Here is a 7846-nt window from a genome sequence, read left to right as displayed (position 1 = left end):
GTTAATGAAACAATCCCTAGTAGGCTAGTGTAATATATTTGCATATTATTATTAGTATTGGATAGACCATTGTGTTACACTCTAAAGTTTCCAAAACTATCAAAAAATTGTCTGTGAACAGTGATAAACTATAACAGTGTTTGCCTTTTTGACTTCAGAGTACGCTCTGAATAAAGAATTAACCTTTTGATATCTGAGGCGAAACCCTGGGAAAATCAAACCCGGATAAAATAGTTGAGTTATCATCATTTTGAAAACTTGTGACATTTATGCCTGCCTTTGCTCCATTTAAGCTGGGATATCAGCGAGGATTCTCTTTTCATTCAGGTATCCTACAAGGACAGTTGCATATTCAAAATTTATACATAGTTTCAATAGGCTTTTGTTTTTTAAATGAGCAAGTAATGTATTTATTGCCACCAGCATCCTCAAACTGATAGCATTGAACACTGTGTAATCTTCTTGAAATATTTTTTCAAATAAATGGGGGCAGTTTTTGTTTCAAAGACAAACTAAACGGTGCTCCTAAGTCTCAGTTCTCATATATGCATATGTTATTGTATTGAAAGTAATTCATCCCTAACCTTTTTCAAAAATATTTTGTTATAACATTACAGCCTTGTTCAAACCCGGAAGTGGCTTCTATTTTGAAAACTCCATGTTCCATAGCCTGCCTTTGCTCCATTTAAAGGGATATCAACCAGATTCCTTTTCCTATCGCTTCCTCAAGGTGTCAACAGTCTTTAGACATAGTTTCAGGCTTTTTGTTTTTAAATGAGCAAGAACGATAACATTGCGACCTCATCCTCCATTATAGTGAATGGAGGTAATCTTTGTGTAAATATTTTTTACAAATAAATACATTTTTCTTCAAAGACAATCATGGTACCAATAATTGCTTCTCATACAGCAGATGTACTGTGCTTTCAGAAAGTAATTCGGATCCCTAACCTTTTTCCATATTTTGTTACATTACAGCCTTGTTCTAAAATGTATTAAATTCATGTTTTTCCTCATCAATCTACACACCCCATAATGACAAAGTGAAAACAGGTTTAGAGCTTTTTGCAAATTTATAAAAAATAATAAAACAGAAATACCTTATTTACATAAGTATTTAGACCCTTTGCTTTGAGATTCGAAATTGAGCTCAGGTGCATCTTGTTTCCATTGATCATTCTTGAGATGATTCTACAACTTGATTGGAGTCCACCTATGGTAAATTCAATTAATTGGACATGATTTGGAAAGGCACACCTGTCTAAATAATGTCCCACAGTTGACAGTGCATGTAAGAGCAAAAAACCAAGACATGAGGTCAAAGGAAATGTCCGTAGCGCTCAGACAGGATTGTGTCAAGGCACAGATCTTGGCAAGGGTACCAAAACATTTCTGCATCATTCTTCAATGGAAGAAGGTTGGAACCACCAAGACATTCTAGAGCTGGCCGCCGGCCAAATTGAACAATCGGGGGAGAAGGGCCTTGGTCAGGAAGGTGACCAAGAACCCAATAATTCTGACAGAGCTCCAGAGTTCCTCTGCGGAGATGGGAGAACCTTCTAGAAGGACAACCATCTCTACATCCCTCCACCAATCAGGCCTTTATGGTAGAGTGGCCAGGCGGAAGCCACTCCTCAGTAAAAGGCACATGACAGCCCGCTTGGAGGACAAATCAGACCATGAGAAACAAGATTCTCTGGTCTGATGAAACCAAGATTGAACTCTTTGGCCTGAATTCTAAGTGTCACGTCTAGAGTGAACCTGGCACCATCCCTACGGTGAAGCATGGTGATGGCAGCATCATGCTGTGTCTGGGTTTTTCGGCAGCAGTGACTGGGAGACTAGTCAGGATTGAGGGGAAGATGAACTAAGCAAAGTATAGAGCGAGATCCTTGATGAAAACCTGCTCCATTGTGCTCAGGACCTCAGACTGGGGCGAAGGGACAAGACTCTGATTGTCCTCCAGTGGCCCGGACTTGAACCCAATTGAACATCTCTGGAGAGACCTGAAAATAGCTGTGCAACAATGCTCCTCATCCAAACTGACAGAGCTTGAGAGGATCTGCAGAGAAGAATGGGAGAAACTCCCCAAATATGCGCCAAGCCTGTAGTCTCATACCTGTAAAGATGGGGCGGTGAGTCGGAAGCAGGTGCAGGTGAAACGCTTTACTAAAACAAGAAGACCACGACACTAACATAAGGCAGTATGCCGATACACAAGAACAATACCAACTGGTGAGGGAACCTGGGAGAGTGACATACAAAGGGGAGGAAATTAAGGTAATGGAGTCCAGGTATGAATCAAGGAATCCCAAGACCGGTGGTTAGTACTCTGGCGACGTCGTGCGCCTGAGGGGAGCAGCAGGAGCAGACGTGACAGTATCCCCTTCCCTCTGATGTGCGGCTCCATCCTCAGGACGACCCTGAGGTCGAGGAGGGGGTCGGTCCAGGCTGCGAAGGTGGAAATCACGGATGATGTTTGGGTCCAGAATGTCCTCCACCCGAACCCAACACTGCTCCTCTGGGCCACACTCCTCCCAGTCCACTAGATACTGGAGCTGACCCCCACAACTTTGGGAGTTCAGTAGGAATCTGACAGCGTACGCCGGGCTCCCCTCGATGTCCAGGGGTGGAGGTGTGTCGTGGGGGACAGCATCAGCTAGGGGACCAGAAACCACCGGCTTGAGAAGCGAGACATATATAGGGGAGGAAATGAAGGTAATGGAGTCCAGGTGTAATGATTCACTCCTGCACGTAATGATGAGTTCCAGGTGTGCGTAATAATGAATCCCAGGACCGGTGGTTAGTACTCTGGCGACGTTGAACGCCGGAGGGGAGAAGCAGGAGCAGACGCAGACGCAGACACAGACGTGACAATACCCAAGAAGACTCAAGACTATAATCGCTTCTAAAGGTGCTTCAACAAAGTACTGAGTAAAGGGTCTGAATACTTATGTAAATGTTGATATTTCAGTTTTTTTATTTTATAAATTTGCAAAAATGTCTAAAACATGTTTTGCTTTGTCATTGTGGGGTATTGTGTGTAAATTAATAAGGGGGGAAACAATTTTATACATTTTAGAATAAGGTTGTAATGTAACAAAATGTGGAAAAAGTCAAGGGGCCTGAATACTTTTTGAATGCACTCACTGTATGTCCTTGAACTAATTATTTTAAAATCACCCACAGAAGAAATCAAGTATAATTTAGTGGCTAATGGCAGCCTGAAGTAGACTGGTAGGCCTTCAACTTGAGTTACTCAATGAGAGACGGAGCACTGAGCTAACCTGCAACGTCACTTCCTAGAATAGCTCAAACTGCGCATGTTATGTCTCCTCCATGAGACACATTTACATTTTACATTTAAGTCATTTAGCAGACGCTCTTATCCAGAGCGACTTACAAATTGGTGCATTCACCTTATGACATCCAGTGGAACAGCCACTTTACAATAGTGCATCTAAATCTTTTAGGGGGGTGAGAAGGATTACTTATCCTATCCTAGGTATTCCTTAAAGAGGTGGGGTTTCAGGTGTCTCCGGAAGGTGGTGATTGACTCCGCTGTCCTGGCGTCGTGAGGGAGTTTGTTCCACCATTGGGGGCCAGAGCAGCGAACAGTTTTGACTGGGCTGAGCGGGAACTGTACTTCCTCAGTGGTAGGGAGGCGAGCAGGCCAGAGGTGGATGAACGCAGTGCCCTTGTTTGGGTGTAGGGCCTGATCAGAGCCTGGAGGTACTGAGGTGCCGTTCCCCTCACAGCTCCGTAGGCAAGCACCATGGTCTTGTAGCGGATGCGAGCTTCAACTGGAAGCCAGTGGAGATAGCGGAGGAGCGGGGTGACGTGAGAGAACTTGGGAAGGTTGAACACCAGACGGGCTGCGGCGTTCTGGATGAGTTGTAGGGGTTTAATGGCACAGGCAGGGAGTCCAGCCAACAGCGAGTTGCAGTAATCCAGACGGGAGATGACAAGTGCCTGGATTAGGACCTGCGCCGCTTCCTGTGTGAGGCAGGGTCGTACTCTGCGGATGTTGTAGAGCATGAACCTACAGGAACGGGCCACCGCCTTGATGTTAGTTGAGAACGACAGGGTGTTGTCCAGGATCACGCCAAGGTTCTTAGCGCTCTGGGAGGAGGACACAATGGAGTTGTCAACCGTGATGGCGAGATCATGGAACGGGCAGTCCTTCCCCGGGAGGAAGAGGAGCTCCGTCTTGCCGAGGTTCAGCTTGAGGTGGTGATCCGTCATCCACACTGATATGTCTGCCAGACATGCAGAGATGCGATTCGCCACCTGGTCATCAGAAGGGGGAAAGGAGAAGATTAATTGTGTGTCGTCTGCATAGCAATGATAGGAGAGACCATGTGAGGTTATGACAGAGCCAAGTGACTTGGTGTATAGCGAGAATAGGAGAGGGCCTAGAACAGAGCCCTGGGGGACACCAGTGGTGAGAGTGCGTGGTGAGGAGACAGATTCTCGCCACGCCACCTGGTAGGAGCGACCTGTCAGGTAGGACGCAATCCAAGCGTGGGCCGCGCCGGAGATGCCCAACTCGGAGAGGGTGGAGAGGAGGATCTGATGGTTCACAGTATCGAAGGCAGCCAATAGGTCTAGAAGGATGAGAGCAGAGGAGAGAGAGTTAGCTTTAGCAGTGCGGAGCGCCTCCGTGATGCAGAGAAGAGAGCATCTCAGTTGAATGACTAGTCTTGAAACCTGACTGATTTGGATCAAGAAGGTCATTCTGAGAGAGATAGCGGTAGAGCTGGCCAAGGACGGCACGCTCAAGAGTTTTGGAGAGAAAAGAAAGAAGGGATACTGGTCTGTAGTTGTTGACATCGGAGGGATCGAGTGTAGGTTTTTTCAGAAGGGGTGCAACTCTCGCTCTCTTGAAGACGGAAGGGACGTAGCCAGCGGTCAGGGATGAGTTGATGAGCGAGGTGAGGTAAGGGAGAAGGTCTCCGGAAATGGTCTGGAGAAGAGAGGAGGGGATAGGGTCAAGCGGGCAGGTTGTTGGGCGGCCGGCCGTCACAAGATGCGAGATTTCATCTGGAGAGAGGGGGAGAAAGAGGTCAGAGCACAGGGTAGGGCAGTGTGAGCAGAACCAGCGGTGTCGTTTGACTTAGCAAACGAGGATCGGATGTCGTCGACCTTCTTTTCAAAATGGTTGACGAAGTCATCTGCAGAGAGGAGGAGGGGGGAGGGGGAGGAGGATTCAGGAGGAAGGAGAAGGTGGCAAAGAGCTTCCTAGGGTTAGAGGCAGATGCTTGGAATTTAGAGTGGTAGAAAGTGGCTTTAGCAGCAGAGACAGAGGAGGAAAATGTAGAGAGGAGGGAGTGAAAGGATGCCAGGTCCGCAGGGAGGCGAGTTTTCCTCCATTTCCGCTCGGCTGCCCGGAGCCCTGCTCTGTGAGCTCGCAATGAGTCGTCGAGCCACGGAGCGGGAGGGGAGGACCGAGCCGGCCTGGAGGATAGGGGACATAGAGAGTCAAAGGATGCAGAAAGGGAGGAGAGGAGGGTTGAGGAGGCAGAATCAGGAGATAGGTTGGAGAAGGTTTGAGCAGAGGGAAGAGATGATAGGATGGAAGAGGAGAGAGTAGCGGGGGAGAGAGAGCGAAGGTTGGGACGGCGCGATACCATCCGAGTAGGGGCAGTGTGGGAAGTGTTGGATGAGAGCGAGAGGAAAAAGGATACAAGGTAGTGGTCGGAGACTTGGAGGGGAGTTGCAATGAGGTTAGTGGAAGAACAGCATCTAGTAAAGATGAGGTCGAGCGTATTGCCTGCCTTGTGAGTAGGGGGGGGGTGAGAGGGTGAGGTCAAAAGAGGAGAGGAGTGGAAAGAAGGAGGCAGAGAGGAATGAGTCAAAGGTAGACGTGGGGAGGTTAAAGTCGCCCAGAACTGTGAGAGGTGAGCCGTCCTCAGGAAAGGAGCTTATCAAGGCATCAAGCTCATTGATGAACTCTCTGAGGGAACCTGGAGGGCGATAAATGATAAGGATGTTAAGCTTGAAAGGGCTGGTAACTGTGACAGCATGGAATTCAAAGGAGGCGATAGACAGATGGGTAAGGGGAGAAAGAGAGAATGACCACTTGGGAGAGATGAGGATCCCGGTGCCACCACCCCGCTGACCAGAAGCTCTCGGGGTGTGCGAGAACACGTGGGCGGACGAGGAGAGAGCAGTAGGAGTAGCAGTGTTATCTGTGGTGATCCATGTTTCCGTCAGTGCCAAGAAGTCGAGGGACTGGAGGGAGGCATAGGCTGAGATGAACTCTGCCTTAACTGACTTCATTCGGCTTCAATCCACTATTGAGTCTTCACATAGGAATGAATGGTGTCACGTGATCGATAGCTTTGTCCATTCATATATACAGTCATTGCTCCCAACCCCAGGGAATCCCCACCCAGTTGACTACTTTAAAATGGTAGAAGCCCTCAATGGCAATGTCGAAATTAAAACGAGTTATACCTAGCGATGTACATAAACCCTGAATTGCTGATGCTATGTATTGGCCAGTGAGAGGCTTTGAAGGAGCATTCCTCCATAGGAATGAATGGAATTCTACAGTATTTCAGTGAAACGTTTCAAAGACAAAATTACATGTATTTAAGTATTTTATTGTTGTAGTGGGTACAGTAACATTAGAACTTTCATAATTGTTTAAATTTTTTGTTGATCACATATCATTTAAAAGTATGAATTAAGGTGTCTGTAATAGAATAAACATGGAAAAAACAAATGTATACATTAATAAAATATTTTTTAGACTGGTGGGGGAGTGCTAAGATGGAGGCGCAGTGATTTCAAAACAGTGCCCATTGTCAGTCATTTAGTGTATATACATCGTTGGTTATATCCATCTAGAGCCCTCTATCTATCTCTATGGCTGACACACAATGTGTGGTACTAGCTGCACAGCAGAATGGTTTTTACAATTTGTAATTCTGTAATGTGCTCCATTCTAGCTGGTATTCAACTCACACAGGATATAATTTAATCAACATACTTAACTGTCTGTGTGAAAAGCATACCAATTAGATAATATTGTTGAACAAAATTTAGAATTTAAAAAAATGTGTTGTTGTAGCCATCTGACATTTATTGAGTGGGGTGTGGTGTGTAGTGGACAGCAGTGGTGGAAAAATAACCCAATTTTCATCGTTGAGTAAAAGTATAGATACCTTATTAGAAAGTTACTCAAGTGAAAGTCACCCAGTAAAATAGTACTTGAATAGAAGTTTTTAAAGTATTTGGTTTTAAATATACTTAAGTATCAAAAGTAAATGCAATTGCTAAAATATACTTAAGTATCAAAAGTAAAAGTATAAATCATTTCATATTACTTATATTAAGCAAAGCAGACGGCACCATTGTCTTGTTTTTAAATTTTCTGGATAGCCAGGGGCACACACCAACACAGACATTATTTACAAAAGATGCATGTGTGTTTAGTGAGTCTCCCAGAACATAGGCAGTAGGGATGACCATGTGTTATCTTGATAAATGTGTGAATTTCACAATTTTCTGCTAAGCATTCAACATGTAACTAGTACTTTGGGTTGTCAGGGAAATGTATGGATTAAAAAGTATAATATTTTCTTTTGGAATGTAGTGATGTAAAATTATAAGTTGTAAAAAATAGAAATAGTAAAGTAAAGTACAGATACCCCAAAAAACAACTTAAGTAGTACTTTAAAGTATTTTTACTTAAGTAGTTTACACTTCCGGTGGACGGACAGCTCTTCCCCTGTTTGAACTACTGTAAATTGCTATCGAGGCACCAGGTGGTGCCCTTTCATAGTTTATAGATTTCATCCCATAGATTTCATACACTTTAAATGCTGGTCATCAATGA

This window comes from Oncorhynchus keta, unplaced genomic scaffold, assembly GCF_023373465.1.
Source record: "Oncorhynchus keta strain PuntledgeMale-10-30-2019 unplaced genomic scaffold, Oket_V2 Un_contig_6244_pilon_pilon, whole genome shotgun sequence".
Taxonomy (NCBI): domain Eukaryota; kingdom Metazoa; phylum Chordata; class Actinopteri; order Salmoniformes; family Salmonidae; genus Oncorhynchus; species Oncorhynchus keta.
Note: the sequence above shows the minus strand (reverse complement) of the source record.